The sequence below is a fragment of the Caretta caretta genome, chromosome 6 (genome assembly GCF_965140235.1).
Source record: "Caretta caretta isolate rCarCar2 chromosome 6, rCarCar1.hap1, whole genome shotgun sequence".
Lineage (NCBI taxonomy): Eukaryota > Metazoa > Chordata > Testudines > Cheloniidae > Caretta > Caretta caretta.
The window spans coordinates 132,508,026-132,522,362 of NC_134211.1; the positions used below are offsets into that span (position 1 = coordinate 132,508,026).

The 14,337-nt window shown below is 57.8% G+C and overlaps 1 protein-coding gene across 5 annotated transcripts in view; it reads right to left on the reverse strand.

Moving 5' to 3' along the window:
* LRFN5 (leucine rich repeat and fibronectin type III domain containing 5) overlaps positions 1–12,640 on the reverse strand; it is a 154,552-nt gene extending 141,912 nt beyond the window's left edge. For 2 of the 5 annotated variants that reach the window (XM_048853982.2, XM_048853981.2), the window contains exon 1: positions 11,747–12,640. The gene's annotated coding sequence lies outside the window, so the exon portion shown is untranslated. Of the gene's footprint in view, positions 1–11,297; positions 11,471–11,732 lie in introns of those variants that run through there. The other 3 variants (XM_048853980.2, XM_048853984.2, XM_048853978.2) reach the window with 2 other exon arrangements.
* Positions 12,641–14,337: the final 1,697 nt, after the last annotated feature.

A 14,337-nucleotide genomic window follows, 5' to 3' on the forward strand; every position in this document is an offset into this window, starting at 1 on the left:
TGTGCGCTGGACTACGCACAACCAGCACGGAGATCCCGGTGCCGCCAAATGCCAGCGCTGCCCCTGAGTGGGGGGAAGGACCGCGGGCTCTTCCTCACACCACAGACATGACCAAAGGCATCCAAGGCCCCAATCCTGCCTCAGGATGTGCCAGTAAGGACCCCTGCGCTGGCCCAGAGTCCCACTGGGACCCCACACAGACTCGGGGGTCTGGGCTAATGTACAGGAAGGCAGGCCTGGGGCCCAGACCGGGATCCATGTTTTCAGATGCTGCTCTCCTGGCCTGCAGCGAGAAACTGCTGCTTTGGGAGAGCTGGCTTTGGAGTGCTCCTTTGGGTCAGGGCATTCAGAGTTCAGCCAGCTCCTCTGACCTTCAAACCACAACTTGCCTTCTCTGTGTCTGCAAATCAGCAGGGTTGTTTCGGAAAGTAGCCAGAGCAGCACTAATTGGCTGCTTGGAGAGTCCGAAAATCACCCGCTTTGCTGCTCCACAGCCATAACGCGGCAAAGCCTTAGCCCAGTGGACCAGCGTCCACAGCGCAAACCCTCAGACACACACCGGTACCCCTGACGGGAGCTACCCAGAGAGGCCCTGCGCGATGCAGACGGGAAGATGAAATTAAAACATTGTATTGAAGATTAACAGGCACTTCCATAACCCCAGGCACCAAACGCACAAAGTGAGTCTTTCTGCGATACATCAATAGCCACTTTGTGTGACGCTGGCAACATCTGAAAACATGGCCCTCAATCACTTCAGTGGGGGACTTGCTTGTGATACTTGCCAACCAAACCCTGCAGACCTCACCTCGTCAAAACCGACCACCAGCTGAATGTGCCTCTTGCATCCCTGGGAAAATTCACCCAAAATTGGCCAAGTAAAGACCCTCTGGGAAATCTCAGTTCGCACATGCTCAGTAGACACGTGTTAGAGTTTGGCAATTAAATTCTCCAAAGCTTCCATCTGCACTGAGCATGCTCCAGCCCTTCCCCACTGACTGCACCACACAGGCCATATGCCCACAGAGCGACTGAGCATGCTCCGGCCTGGGGCTAGCCAGGATGGCAGCTCAGAGCCCCTAGGGCCATTGTGGTGCCATGCCCCAGGACTGAGAATAGGGAGCCTGTCTCACCTGGGCTCCTAAAGCTCCCTCTGCTGGGCCCAGGCAGCAGTGAAGAAGAGGAGGAGGAGGAGGAGGAGGAGGATGTCTGATTGGGATGCAGATCGGGGACCTGGGGTGAAAGGATGGGGGGAGGGAGTGGATTGGGACAAAGAGCCTGTGCGGGGGTGGGGGGCTGGGATTGGGCTATGTGTGGGGGGCAGACATACTGGATGAGGAGAGAGCCAGGGGGCGGGGGAACTGAGAGTGGCTGGCAAGACACTAGGACAAGGAACCGGGTCAGGGTAGGGGAGACCGGGCTGAGGCGGCTGAGGGTAGGGACTAGCAGCTGGTGTGGGGGCACGGCTGGGACGTGGATGGAGAGCTCGGAGGGTGAGAGTGGAATGAGCTGTGCAAGGAGATTGGATGAGAAGCCTGAGGAGGACTAGGGAGGGGCAGGACCGGGATGAGGAGCCAGGAGGGGAAGAGACAAGCCTGGGGGGTGGGGAAGAAGAGGTCACACTTGTGGACAACAGGGACAGAAGGGTCTGTGCCCACTAAAGCATGCTCCCTTTACAATCTGGAGTGAAACCAGGATTCCTGAGTCTCACCATTCCTCTGCTGCCAGCAAATACCAGTGAGATCCACTGGCAAAGGGTGTCCCAGCCCCCGCTAGTGCTGGTCCAAACAGAGGGTGACAACCTACTACTACTATCAGTTATTCCAGGAGCTCCAGTGGCTGATGTCTGTGCCATGGATCTAAAGGGTACGACCTGCTGATGAACCATGTGGGTGTCAACATGGTGCCAAGCGATGAAATTCCTGTCTTTGCACTTTGTGTTGTTAAAAAACTCCAAACTTGCACACACACTGTGTGAGCGTTCACATTACCACAGCAGCAAACACAAACACTCACAAGGTCGGGAATGCCAGAGTTAAGTTAGGAGTACAGAAAATAGGAGCGGAAGGGCCCTCCTGGGTCCTGAAGTCCCATCCCTGCTATCGCAGACAGCGCCGTCAGAGCATCCCCTTCATAGACTTTTCATACTCTGTTTTCAGACTAGATAGGTCGTCTGTCCCCACGGTTCCAGAACCGCATCGCTCTGAGTGATAGAAACCATCTAATGTCCAGTCAACATTGATTCCTGGTCAGTTTATTCCCACGTGTTCTCGTGCCAACACCCTCGTTTAGCTTCACCAGCTCTTCTCGCTCCCGGGTGTTTACTCCTCCACCGCCCCATGCATTGATAGACAGCCAGCAGCTCCCCTCTCAGCCTTCATTGGGCAAGACTACACAAGCCAAGTTCCTTGCGTCTCCTCTCCTGAGATCGGCTCTCCATCCCCGTGAGCAGCCCAGGAGCCCTGCTTGACTCCAGGTTGATGCCCTTGTGCATTATGACACAGTCTTTAACTACATGATCACAACTATTTTTCCACAGGGAATCTGCCTCAATCAGTGCCCAGGACTGATGGTTGTGTAGAGTTGTGTAGTGAAGGAGCCCATTGTTTGTAGGACCCCCCGCCCCCTGTGTTTCAGGGACTGAGGAAGGGGACTGCAGGAAGAGAAAGGACAGTCTCAGACTTCCTATGTGATGCTGGGCAAGTCACTTACATTTATGTCTTTCATGGGTGGCCACAAATTGTGCTTTCCTAGCTTCCTCGCTGCCCTGGAGTCTGATTGGCAGAAGTGCTGAGTGCTCACAGCTGCAGTCGAAGCCAATGCGAGTTGCTCTTTGAACATACAGAATGCAAAGGACTATGAAAAGGCAGGTCCCCGCCACCTCAAACTGGGCACCCAAAAATGGGCAGAGACTTCTGACTTTCCTCTTGCTGTTCCTCAGGTTCCTGTCTGTAAAATGGAGATAACACCACCCTCATCTTCACAGGCATCGTGAGATCAATCCATTCGCGTCTGTGAAGCACTTAGAGATTAAGTAATGAGTGGTACAGAAAAACACATGAGGAAATTAATAATTGTGTCTTCAGCCAAGGGTTTGAATAGTGCACTTTCAGTGCGGAGTGGGGTTACATATGAACTATGAGCACAAAACAAAGTATTGAAGAGCTGCTCATTAAATGAGTTCTGCTCATCCAGTGCAATGAATGAGGCAAGGTCTTGTGGGGAAAAAACTGCATGGGATCAAGTAACTAAGGACTGTAGCATAAGGCATCTCCACAAGGGGGCTGAACTGTGGTTGTACAGCCAACCTGAATTCTGGCATTTCCTACCTTTGGAGGGCTTCCCTTTGCAACCTCAACAACATTCGTTAACATAGCTCTTCGTGTGTGTGATATATACCTTGACTGAGTCGGAGGTTTCATAGGGCAGCTTGCATTAGTGACAACTGGGAACAGCTAAGGGGCTTTCCCCAAGGTTTTTGCACTTGCTGAAAGACCCACAGGCCGTGGAGAGGGAGGGGCTTGGCCCACACTTTTAAGCAGTGGTCCTGCACTAAGTCAGTGCCGCTGCTGGCAGGGCAGTCTGGGGCATCGCTCTGGTTGCGTGGTCCCAACACCACTGAAAACTGACCCGGGCCATGGCCATCCACATGGCGGGGCAGCCGGGCCAAAGCTGCTGTGACCAGGGGCACGGGGAGTCTCTTCCTGGACGGCACAAGGGTGCGGGCGTGGGGGGAGGAGGTCTGCCAGGGATCTGCCTCCTGGTGACACTGGCTCATGCGATGTGTGGGTAAGAGAGATGGGGACATTCCCTGGCTAAGGGAGACCTGGGGTCCCTGTGCGGGGATAAGGGATGAGAACAGGATCGCTTCCGGGGTTGCAGGGGAGGGACAGAAATTCCCCCACCCCCAGGAAATATGTGAATCGACTCAACTGACAAATTAACATCCAGTTGTAACTAAAAGCCAGTGGGAGCAGAGCAGCCATCTCCAAGCCTGCCTTGGAAAATAGCCCTGTTACTTCACAACAAACAGTATTTCAAACACAGGCCGGCCTCCAACTCCACTGGGAATGCTGCCCTAGCCTTCAGTACAGCTGCCATTACAAAGCATGGCTGGTAAATCTACCAAAGGACTTTTCACCCTCTATGACTTACTGACTTGCTTGGTTTCAAGTTACAGTATCCTACTGATTCTCCTGCTAAGCCAGGTGTACAGACATCAGACCACATTCCAGTATGTCATTGTGACAGGGTCCCTCTGACATCTTCTACCTGCCGACTTATCTCAGCATTTATATTACGACCATAATGAGCACCTTAACTGCATGGAGGTTTCTGTCTGGCTTGCAAGTAGAAAGAAATATCCAAAAATCATCAAATAAGTGGCCACAAAACAGAGCTGAGGAAAAGTAAAAATGAAGAGAGTTTTATCTGTCACTAGTCCAAAAATATATATCGTTTTCACAGGGAAGATTGAACAGATCTTTCAGAAACAAAAGCACACAGGGTTAAAGTTAACAAATTATCTACTTATAAGAAAATGATTTGCTGATAAGTAGTGCCATCTGAGCAACACTGTAACTCACTAAAGAGCTTTACAAAACAAGGAACTGGGCCCTGATGTCCTAGGAGCAGGCATCGATTTCTAAGGCTGGGGGTTACAGCTGGTCACAGATGAGTCAATACATAATATATTCACTCAATTTTGCCAATGTTGATGAATAAGTTATCTAGCAAATCATATTTTGCATTATTCAGCCTGCTGTTTAATTGATCAAATACTGCTTTAGAATCATAGAATATCAGGGTTGGAAGGGACCTCAGGAGGTCATCTAGTCCAATCCCCTGATCAAAAGCAGGACCAATCCCCAACTAAATCATCCCAGCCAGGGCTTTCTCAAGCCTGATCTTAAAAACCTCTAAGAATGGAGATTCCACCACCTCCCTAGGTAACCCATTCCAGTGTTTCACCATCCTCCTAGTGAAAAAGTTTTTCCTAATATCTAATCTAAACCTCCCCCACTGCAACTTCAGACCATTGCTCCTTGTTCTGTCATCTGGTACCACTGAGAACAGCCTAGCTCCATCTTCTATGGAACCCCCTTTCAGGTAGTTGTAGGCTGCTATCAAATCCCCCCTCACTCTTCTCTTCTGCAGACGAAATAACCCCAGTTCCCTCAGCCGCTCCTCATAAGTCATGTGTTCCAGTCCCCTAATCATTTTTGTTGCCCTCTGCTGGACGTTTTCCAATTTTTCCACATCCTATTTGTAGAGTGAGGCCCAAAACTGGACACAGTACTCCAGATGAGGCCTCACCAATGTCGAATAGAGGGGAACGATCATGTCCCTCGATCTGCTGGCAATGCCCCTACTTATACATCCCAAAATGCTGTTAGCCTTCTTGGCAACAAGGGCACGCTGTTGACTCATATCCAGCTTCTCGTCCACTGTAACCCCTAGGTCCTTCTCTGCAGAACTGCTGCCTAGCCTTTCGGTCCTGAGTCTGTAGCGGTGCATGGGATTCTTCCATCCTAAGTGCAGGACTCTGCACTTGTCCTTGTTGAACCTCATCAGATTTCTTTTGGCCCAATCCTCTAATATGTCTAGGTCCCTCTGTATCCTATCCCTACCCTCCAGTGTATCTACCTCTCCTCCCAGTTTAGTGTCATCTGCTATTAAACATAGAACAGGAATAGCTGGCAAATAAATTACTCTTTTTATTAATTAGTATTATTATTATTCAGGTAGAGTTGGTAGAGCACAGAACTGGGAGCTGGACTCCCAGATCGTCTACCAGCTGACTCTGCAACCTTGGGAGATCACTGGGCCAACTGATTCGTGGAGGCCCAAATTGGGCCTAATTATCAGAGATGCTGAGCACCCCAAAGTTCCATTGACTTCAACAACAGTTGTGAGCACTCAGGACACCAGCCCCAAATAACTCAGATCAGACCCTGCAAAACTGAGTGATCTTAGACCAGTGGCCACTTTTGAAAACGATGGCCATAACCTCTCCATACCCTCTTTCCTCTATCTGTGAATATTCATCCTGACATATCTCCCACAGTGCTGTGAGGCTTGTTTAGTGCTCTATCATCCTCCAGTAAAAGATGCCGGAGCAGAAGTGACAATTATTATCAGTATTATTCTGGTATGGACTGTAGACCAATGAGACAGATTTTGATATTATACGTGCACCTCAGCTGGAGACAGGCGAGCCCGTTTTGGGGTTGGTGAACATACGAGGGACCCTCTGCTCTTTTGGAAAGTCCCATGAGATCTATATCTGCTACCAGACAAATGTACCTTCCCACAGCTGTAACCATTACCAACTCCTTTTGCAGAATAGACGTACTGAGACTGTGAATGCATCGGTATCATGACGCTATCTTTCACACCTGGGACAGGAAAGGCCAGCTTTCCAAGGAAAATACCTGAAAGTAATCATTGCTACATTTATCTTGATAAGTGATCAGATTGCTTCTCAGAATTACATTCTTCAAGAGTAATTCGCTGCAGTCATTCCTTTAACCATCCCACGCAGCATTCACGCAGGACTGTAGGGCAGTACAGGCCATAGATTGGAGCCTGAGCTCTAAGGTGGGCGTTCAACCCGTCACTTTCTAGCTATGAAGCAAAAGTGCTACTAACTTCCTCTGTTTATTCATCCAGGAAACAAGCCCTGGTTTCTTTTAGTGTATGTCCTAGACACAGAGCTGTTCTTTTCTTACTTCAGTGCTCTGATGTCATCAGCCTTCAGAGAATTTCAGGTGAGCATCAACAGAAACCCAGAGACTCTACGTTTGTTAAAGGTAAAGGATGGGTCCCACTGCAACTGCATAAATGCGGGGCAGATGAGTGGTTAGCTCAAGGTTTGCCATTTTGTTTGCAAACAGGCCTTTAAGACTTAAAGGCATTACAGACAAGATAGCAAATGAATGAGAAGCACAAATTTCTAAGTGTAAAGTACACATTTAATGATTGAAAGTGAAGCTTCAGGGGAGTTTGTTGTTGTTGTTGTTTTAAAGATGGTTTTTTTGTTTTGTTTATTACACAGAAAGTAAGGAACATAATCCCTAGAGTCAATGGAGAAGTTCAAATGTTCAGATCTGGATTTTTAGGCTTGCACCGATCTCCAGTTTTGTTTCTGATCAACTAATTTTCTCCTCTGCAATAGATTTAGACGAACATAGTGAAAACGTGTTCATTTTCTAAGCATTTTGGAGAATTAAATTAAGATTAATTTGATGTAAAGCCACACTCTTGTCCCTTAGTTCAAAAAAATCATCAAATGGACTCAACAGTGCATTTTACACAGTAATGGGAGAATGCTAACAGTAGTTTTAACCCCAGCTAGTAACTGGTCTCTGAGGACCACGTGGAATACATTTAGACACATCTACATAGAACAGATTCAGTGATGTCTGCTCAAAGTAGCACCAATTTTATCTAATGCATGGAAGACGGTTTCCCTAAAATGCTACAGTAGCATTTAGACAAATATTTCCTGCTTGGCTCAGGTTCTGCTTGGCCTGTTAATGGCAAAGCTCTTATAATGATTTTCTGGTCTGGATGTTTGTTCAGAGAGTAGTCGAAAGGTTGTTCTATAAAACTGAACCTGTTGTCAAGCCTTAAAGCAGAGGAAGTATTGATCATCTATGGAGGGCCATGAGCTCTTCATTGTTCTGCAGACCTTTCTAAACCACACTTGGGTGTGGGTTAAACTCTGCTAGCTTGGGAACATCTTCACCAGCTGGTCTGCTAACTCCACATCAGCAGAGGACCCATTCAGCTTCCTTTGAACTTAGTGGTTGAAAATTCTCACTCTGACCTCTGATCTGTCTTTTCACCTACAGGGGCCCTAGACCCCAGGAAAGCTGCTTTAGGAATCCCCCCCGCCCACCACCACCACCTTCATTTGCCATTTGATGTTCCTTCAGATGCTGTCTGGGAAACATGTTTAGCCAAGTTTTCAGGCTACAATTCATGGGATGCCCAGTCTCTCCTCTTCTCTCGAAAGGCCTAATGACCTCAGCTCATCAGTGGCCATGCACGTACTGTGAATTGTACTGACGCTCACTAAGACCACCACAGAAGTTAACAGCCTCGGGGGAAATGAGCCTCTGCAAATCTATAAGATGACAAATACTCCAGTTCAGCTTGTACCAAAGCGTCCAGCCCATGGGTTCATCACAAATGGAACATCAGGTAACTCTCTTGCTACATTGCCACTCACAAGCCTTTGAGCTCCATCTGATTCGATGGTGACTGAACTAAGTAGCAGTAATTTTGAATCCACTCCAATAACAGCTGACCTTTTCAGGAAACTATGCGATACGTGGAATGTTCTAACGAAACAGTTATTCCAACTTGGAACTAGTTTACTTGGCACGTGAATGATCCAAGATCTACTTAACATTGTATTTGTTGCCATAAAATAATTGACAGCTGTTATCGATGTATGAACAAAAGGACTATGGTTGTAGCGAGGCTACTCTCTAAATGAGGGAACGTAGGATCTGGCCCTGCGTGGAGAGATCTGACACCACAGATTGTAGACATAGCTACTGATTTGGCATTTAGAGCAAAGGTGTTATTCCTGAGTGCAATATTTTAAAATGTGTGAATTGGATTACAGCTACTAAAGGGTCAGCTGCCCACACCTTTACTCTTGGTGAGGAGAGCCTGACTCCACAGATCGTTCCCCTGCAGGCAACGACAGGCCTTGTGCAGTAAGGTGCCACCACCCTGAGTACATCAGGAGACGAGAATCCCACCCAAAGTGATTAATAATCTTAATATGACCTATCCATGCCCTTCTATGGCCGTACCCAGGTAGTATCTCTGCACTGTCGTACAACCAAAGAGGTGTCCGCACACAAATTCCAGACAACCACTGCTCCTCCCAGGGGGGCTGGACACTAAGTCCGCAGTCCTTACTCACGGCGAGTAACACTTACTCACAAGAGCAGTTCCAACTGAGTCAAGGGAGTGTGTAAGTGCTGCTCAAGGAGCATAACAGTTGCAGACCGGGGCCTTTGACTGGTGTTCCTCACCCTTGCAGCTGGCCACCCTCAGCCTTCATTTCCTCTCAGGGGGACTCACTGGGTCCTCTTCTCCCTGTTGCGCTGAGGAACAAGGGGGTGTTCTGTGCTCCTCAAGTCAGCATGGCTGCAACTTTCCCAGGGGCTATTCCCCAGCTGTGATGTTCTTGTTACCACGGGGGCCTCACTCTCTCCTGAGCCTGTTTTCCATAGAAATACTCAGGAAACGCAAGAGGCCTGCCTGGGGGACGCTACCCCAGGAGAGACTCCCCGCCCAACCCTTCCAAGCGCGGGCGGAGGATGGCTTCTTTCTTTTTAAACAAAACACAAAATGGCTCCTCCCTTCTCTGCCTGCCTCCCTGCGGGGAGCGGAGTGCCTCAGGGAAACTTTGCAAAGAGGAGAGGGGCCACAGGGAAGGGACAGGCAGGAGAAGAGCTTTCCCCACCCTGCAATTCGATCCCTGTAAGGGCTCCAGCTAGTGCCCTTTAACACCCACGCCCACCTCAGCCGGGAGGCAGGGGGCAAATGCCGCCCCGGGCTGCAAGGGAGGCTGTGGGCTTTGCTCGTGCGGTTTATCGCGAGCCCTGTAACCGCAGCTCCCCCGGCCGGGATCTGCGCCTCCCTCCCACCCCAGCCTTCCGCAAGGACCCGCTCGCAGCCGCACCGAGCCAAGCCCTTCCCCGGGCGGAGCTCCGCCAGCGGGGCAGTCTAGCTCCAGTCCAGCCTCAAGCGCCTCCCCTCGGCACCGGCCCAAGCCACCTGCCTGCAGCCCGGCCGCCGGGTCGCTGCCCTGCCACCCGACAGAGCGGCCGAGCTCGCCAGGCTCGGGGCTGCCCCGGCAGGACGGCGCCCATGGGCTGGGAGTTACACGCACCCCCTGTGGAACAGACGGGGCTAAACTTTGCTGTGACTCGACCCCAGGGGCGCAGGCCGGCCATACCCCGCCCCGGCCCCAGGGAGCTGCCCCTCCCCGTGGGCCCCCTTCCCCGCCAGGGCCAGCGGCGGCCAGAGCCTCTCCCCGCCTCCATCGCCAGCCTGGCGCACGGGAAAACTCTGCGCAGCTACAAAACCGGAGCCGGGGCGCACCGGGGCGCCTCGCCGCGGCTACTGGAGAGCGGGCATGGGGCGGATTAGCGCCCGGGCGCCCCCGCCCTCCAGCTGGGCCATCCCGGGGGAGCCGACAGTTTGGGCCAAGCTGCGGGCTCCGGCCGGCTCGTTCCGCGGGGTTCACGCCCTCAGCGTCTCTGCCAAGCCCCGGCCACGGGCCCCGAGGGGAGCCGCAGGCAGGAGGCGCCGGGCTCGGGGACCCAGAGCCCCGGCCACACGCAATCCCCAAAGCCCCCTCCTGCCGCAGGGTTCCCAGCCGGGGTAACCTGGCCACAGCTTGGGGCAGGCACGGAGCGCACGGGCCTGTCCCCCCCGCGGGGCTCGGCCGGTCCCTTCCGGCGCCCCGGCGCTGTGCACCGCCGGCTGCGGGCGTCGGAGCGCGGGCTGCACCTGCCATCGCCTGGAGAGCCGCAGAAGCGCAGCGGCCGGGGCGCTAGGAAAGCCCCGGTGCAGCCGGGGACATGGCAGGCTGGGGGGCGGGCAGCAGCTCCCCCTCTCCCTCCGCCGGGGACAGGGAGCCGCAAGCGCGGCTCCCAGCTGAATTAAGCTCGGCTTCACTATGGCATGAAACAGGGATGGACTCGTCGGGCAGCGCTGCTCCCCCGGCAGGAGCCAGGGCGCTGTCCGAGGCCGGGGAGCCGCCCCGCGGGTCCCGTCCCTGCCCGACAGCACCGTCCGGATCCAGCTCCCGGCTGGCAGGACAGCGGCTGTGCGCGTCTGCTCCGCTACCGGGGACCTCAGTCCGCCCGCGCCCCCTTCCGCCCTGGCACCCCGGGGTGCGCGCCCCTACCCCGCCGGATCCAAGCCCAGGCTCTGTCCCCAGCCGGCGCGGAGAGGAACCCAGCCCCGGCCCGAGGGGGAGCGAGCCCCGGGCAGACACAAGCCTGGCACCAGCGCAGAGCGGTGCCCCTGGGCAGCGCGGGGAGCCCTGACCGTGTCCGGAGAAGCTCCAGCCCCAGCGGGGCCCCACACGAAGGAAAGGCTCCTGCTCAGACCCCCGGCCGGGCTGCCCCTGCCTGCCCCGGGCTGGGGGCAGGGTCGCCCCCCGCCCCGCAGCAGAGACGGGGGCGCCTCCCGGAGCGGCGCCCGCGGCTCCCCCCAGCCCGCAATGCAGCGCAGCGCCCGGCGCGGGAGGGTCGCGTTACCTGGCGCCGCTAGCCGGGAAAGACGGGGCCGGAGCACTTCCCCCGGCAGGTGCAGCTGCGGCGGCTCCGGGCTGGCTTCACAGGCTGGCGGCGGGCTGGCCGGTCCCTGCTCCGCCCGGTGCCATCGCTCCGCATACGCATCCTCCGGCAGGCAGGCGGCGGCCGGCGCCCGCGGTCCGGCTGGGGGGCGCCCGCGGTCCGGCTGGGGGGCGCCCGCGCGGCTCGCCCGGTGCAAAGCGGCGGCTCGGCTCCCGGGGAGCGGGCGCAGGCAGGGCGGCTGCACGGGCGCGCACGGCGCCGGGCGGGGGGAGGAGAGAGGGAGGGAGCGAGCCGCGCGGCCCCCCGCGCACACCAGGCAGGGGCGCAGCCCGGTCAGCCCGCGCCAGCGCCCCTCCACCGCCCCCACCGCGGACCCCGCAGCCGCGCCCCGCTGACCTTGCAGCGTGTACCTGCGCCAGGGCAATCCGAGCTCCGCCGGGCTTCGCCGAGCCTCCTCGCTGCGCTCACCTAACGCCGCCCGTGCGCTGGGCGCCGGATAATCCAGCGCTGAGCCCCGCGCTCCGCCTCTGGCCAGCCCGGCTCAGGCGCCGGCTGGAGCGCCGCGGGCCGGGGACGCGCTGCCCATGGCCCCGGGAGGCGGGCGCTCTTCCTGCGCTCGGGGAGCTACAGCCGAGCTGCGCGGCCGGGCTCCGTCCTCGGGCTTCTCCCGCCGGCTGTCCGCGGCGCAGCCATGCACACCCCCGCCAAGGGAGAGCGACCCACCGGCCGCGGCGCTCCGAGAGCCGGGTAGCCTCAGGCGGAGCAGCCGGAGCCCCGGGCGCTGCAGGGGGGCGCAGCTGGCTGCACTGGGTCCTTGCGCGTTTCCTCCCCGGCTGCTGCTGGCTCCATCCTCCCCGCGGCGAGCTCCGGCGGCTGCCGCCCGACCCCCGGGAGCCGCGGCGCTCGCTGCAGCATGAAGCCGGCTTTGCAGCCTGGTGCCAGCCCGAGCCGCCGCCTGCTCCGCAGCGAGAAGAGCGATGGCGCGGCGCAGCCGGGAAAGGCAGCTCCAGCCGCAGCGGGCGGGCGCAGAGCGGCGCCGGGCGCCCCCAGCTCCGCTAATCCAGAGACGTGTCTGCGAGCCACGGGCAGGGGCGCGCTGGGCAGCTCGCCAGCGCCGGCGGGGACAGGGCTAGGGCTGCCCAGCCGGTGCGCGGCGAGCCGGGGCCGCAGGGACAGGGAGAAGCCGGGGGAGTGTGTGAGCAGCGGCTGCGCCCTGGCGCGGGGAGGCGCTGCTGGCGCGGGAGTGGGCAGGGAGGGGGCGTGTCGCTGCGCCCTTTCCTGCCGGGCCGGAGGAGCTGGCAGCCTCGGGCAGGGCTAGCCCCGCATCCCTGGGCCGGGCAGAGCGGGGGCGCAGCCCGCTCCGCAGGGGTAACAGCGCTGCCTCCGCCAGGCCACTCCCCCGGGCTGGAGAACTGCGCCTCCGGCTCCGGGGCCGGCGCGGGGGATTCCCACCCCGGGGCCCGGGCAGCGGCTGCGGCTGGAAGGCTGCGCTTGGAGCGGTGTCAGCGGGCAGGGGCCTCTGGTTGCCGGCTCTGCCCGGGCGCTGGAGAGGCTCGCTGGGGAAGAGGCCGGCAGGGCGCGTCCGGGGTTACAGGGCACAAAAGCTGCTCCCCGCGCAGCCCGGGCCCACCCTCACGTCGGAGCCCCCGTGGGTCTCCCCGGGGCACCTGGAGGGACTCGCTCTCCCCGGCCTGCCCTGGGGCCCAGGGGCTGCCGCGGGCTCCGCCGTTCGGGGCCAGCCCCCGTCCCGGGTGCGCTCAGGGGCGGGGAGCGGAGAGGGCGCGGAGGTACCTGCGCCAGCGGCGGGTCCCCCTCCCAGCCCTGCTCGGGGGTGGCTCGGGGTGGGGGCTGGGGCGCCGCCGAGACGGGGGAGCCAATCAGTTAAGCAGCCTTTGCTCAAAACCGGGGAGGGGGCGAGGCGGAGCCGGAGTGAGCGCGGCGGCGGCGGAGCCGGTGGCTGCGAGGGGCCGTGCGCGCTGGCGCGGGGTCCCGGCAGAGCGCTCCTGGCGCAGCGGGCTGGGGCCCTGCGATCTTCACAGCTCTCGGAGCTGGCGGGCGGCAGGCTCGTCTGCCTCCCCGGGGCTCTCCGCTCCTCTCGGGGCAGCGGGGTCCGGGGCAGCCAGCCCAGAGCGCCCGCGGGGGACTGCCGGAGCGGGGAGAAGAAAGGGGCCTGCGGTCCGGCGAGAAGGGCGCCGCTGACCCGACCGCGCTGTCCGGGGAGCAGAGAGGCGCCGCTCGCCGGTCTGGGAAGCTGCCCCCTTGTCTCGGACCCTCCTGGGGACATGACGTGGATACGGCTGGAAACCGGCGCTTGGGACCTGAGGCAGCTTTCGGGGACCGTGGCGGGCGCTGCGTGGATCCGGGCGGACACAGCTGGGGCTCAGGGAGCGGACTTGGAGCCTGGCTTTGGGGATCGTGTCTCACCTTCCGACAGGGCGCTCTCAGGGGGTGTGAGTGTGCTGGGCTGGGTGCGTCTCCGTGCTTGGCTTTCCCGCTGCCCCCTGCCCGGCTCTTGCGCCGAGCCCCTGGCCCGTGGCTGCTTTGCAGCTGAGCCGCACCAGTGAAGCCCATGGCCTAGGCCCCCTGAGCCGGGGCTCCTGTGTTTGTCCCTTCGGCTCCTTTAGCGAGGCGCTGAGCAGAGGCTGGGGGAGGCAGGGGGCATCGGAGAGAGTGGGCCAGGCAGACAGGCAGGGTCCCTGGGCCGGGCAAGGCAAGGGGCTTCACCAACCACACAGGTCCCTCAGCAAACCATGCCCCTCTTCCCGAGCCCCTGCCCTCTGACAGCAGGGAGTGGCTGGCTGGGCTGGGCTGGGTGCAGGGCTGCCCAGCAGGGAGACACCCGCTGCTGGGTGGGATTGTCTTGACTCCTGCCAGAAGTGAGGGGAGCGTTCCTGGGAGGTGCTGCACGCTTCTGTGCTGTGAGCTGCACTGCCAGGTTTCTCCTGGAGCGCACAAGGTGTCCAGACACGCCGGAGGCCTGTGGTACCCAGTGGAGTGACTC